The following is a 2,500-nucleotide window of genomic DNA, read 5'->3' as shown; positions in this document are numbered from 1 at the left end:
ATAAGCAGCTTTCAGATACTGGATAATGTATTAGAGAACAAACTAAACATGAAAACAGAAGTAGAGAAAACATAGATGTACATCGGTGTACAGTGACTGTTTAAAGCTATGTGTCTGCTGTCATGACGTTGGCCTGGGGGGTTGGTTTATGACAGTCATAAATACCTCTTCCCCCCTTTTCCTCTCTCTACCCTACTGATGTTACATTTGCAAAAAAATTGGTTAAAATGAACATAGAGATTCTGGGAACATCAGAAGGTGGGGGGGAAATGAACTATATTCTGGTAATCCAAACAATTGAACATATGCGGTGGTACTTAATGAATATGATGTCAGTTCGGTTGTCATCTGAGACATTCTCATCAATGATAAGATGACCTAAACTCTACAGTGGAAAGTCTACACATCAGAGTTATCAGATTCACATGGAATTGTTGTTCAATTTAAATGTTTGAATATGAAATTATTTGTGATGGGATGAAATGTGATTTTAGCTTCTAGAATGTGAGATTTGGGTTTTCATAGGATAGGGCTGCTTAATCAGTGGCCCGCCCCTGTGAAGGGACATGGGCTATGAAACTTTTCAAACACGCCCTCCTCTCCCTTCCTATATAAGCCCTTGACGACAATATAACTTCCTGTTCCGAGAGTGTAGGACAACGGTCCTATGTCAGAATGGTTCAGATAATAACTACAGAATGAAGCCAACATCAGCGTGAGCTTTGGTTGCGAATGGTATGAACTTTGAACTCTTATTCACTACAGAAGTGATACCTCCTAGACGTTGAGTTAGCAACAGCAGATGCAACGAGGGTTAGGAAGGAACAAACAGAGTATTCCGTCTATCACCCAACGACGTTACTACAACGTATCCAATTGACAACCAGAGACATTCTTCAAAGGACTCGGTTTGGCAACACGGTCTTCCATCTACCACCAACCTACTGCTAACCTTGTGGGGACACACAATTCAGTCCCATTCAAAATCCTATTTTCCCTAACCCTAAACTTTACTCTAACGCTAACTCATAACCCTAAAACTAACCCTTACGTATTTCTAACCTTAACTCTACACCACCTAGAAATAGCATTTGACCTCGTGGGTACTAACAAAATGTCCTCAGTTGGTCAAATTTTTTATGTTTACTATTCTTGTGGGCACTTCTGGTCCCCACAAGAATAGTTAAACACACACACACACAGACACACACACAGATTCACATGGCGGCACTGCACCTCAACATCTAATTTACAACCTAACGATTGTATCTGTAGCTTTTATTTTAAGTAAACATTTCACTGTAAGGTGAATGTGACAAATAAACTTTGATTTGATTTGAAATAGAGAAATGTATAGTTCTGAACCCTCTTGGACATAAGCAGCAGCGAGATAAGAGAAGACCCTCATTGATTTAACAATTATTTAAACAAATTTACATTATGCTCTGTCAGAATTATACAGTACACGTCATCAACTGTGATGTCATCAATTGGAATCTGTTACAAAGTTCAACAAAGTCATTTGTGATGCCATCAATTGGGATCTGTTAAAATGACCAAACAAGTCCTTTGTGATGTCATAATGAGACTAATTTAGAATGGTAAACAAAGTCCTTTGTGATGTCATAATGATAAACCATCAGAATGGTCAACTAAACCCTGTAATGTCATTAGGTAAAAATAATCCATAAACTCGTCTTAGACATACAGAAAGGAGAGGCAGCAGGGCAAACCGCAGCACGTTATGTATTGGGAACACGCCTTTAACACCAGCCAGCAGACAAAGAGGAAGTGTGGTGGGTGGTAAAAATATATATGCCTCAGGCCCGGGCCACAGAGTCACAGAAGAGAACGAGAGAGAGAGAGAGAAACAGAGAGACATGAAACGAGAGAGAAAGAGAGAAGAGAATAGAGAAGAGAGCTACCACTTACCACTATTGATTTGATATTGCGCATACACAAACATAGACATACACTTCAATACGCACACAGATACGCACACACACACACTGACATGTCAACCTCAGAAGTATGAACTCACACAGGACTTGTACTAGTAGTGCAGTTCAGAGAAAAAAGAGAAATGGACAATTCAGCAAATTTCCCTTTTCTCTTATTTTTCCAGTCTGGGGCTGTCCAGCTCAATGTATCATTGTATATAAAGGTGTTTCCAGTCTGGGGCTGTCCAGCTCAATGTATCATTGTATATAAAGGTGTTTCCAGTCTGGGGCTGTCCAGCTCAATGTATCATTGTATATAAAGGTGTTTCCAGTCTGGGGCTGGGCAGCTCAATGTATCATTGTATATAATGTTTGTTTCCAGTGTGGGGCTGTCCAGCTCAATGTATCATTGTATATAAAGGTGTTTCCAGTCTGGGGCTGTCCAGCTCAATGTATCATTGTATATAAAGGTGTTTTATGTTCTGGGGCTGGGCAGCTCAATGTATCATTGTATATAAAGGTGTTTCCAGTCTGGGGCTGTCCAGCTCAATGTATCATTG

At 40.0% G+C, this 2,500-nt stretch overlaps 1 protein-coding gene across 1 annotated transcript in view; it reads right to left on the bottom strand.

The window, feature by feature from the left end:
* Positions 1-2,500, bottom strand: part of LOC110495637 (fibroblast growth factor 14) — a 56,559-nt gene that overhangs the window by 47,009 nt on the left and 7,050 nt on the right. The window lies entirely within an intron of this gene.

This window comes from Oncorhynchus mykiss, chromosome 18 (assembly GCF_057628025.1).
Source record: "Oncorhynchus mykiss isolate SJ-2025 chromosome 18, ASM5762802v1, whole genome shotgun sequence".
NCBI classification, from domain to species: domain Eukaryota; kingdom Metazoa; phylum Chordata; class Actinopteri; order Salmoniformes; family Salmonidae; genus Oncorhynchus; species Oncorhynchus mykiss.
Note: the sequence above shows the minus strand (reverse complement) of the source record. Positions and strands in the feature narration are given on the sequence as shown.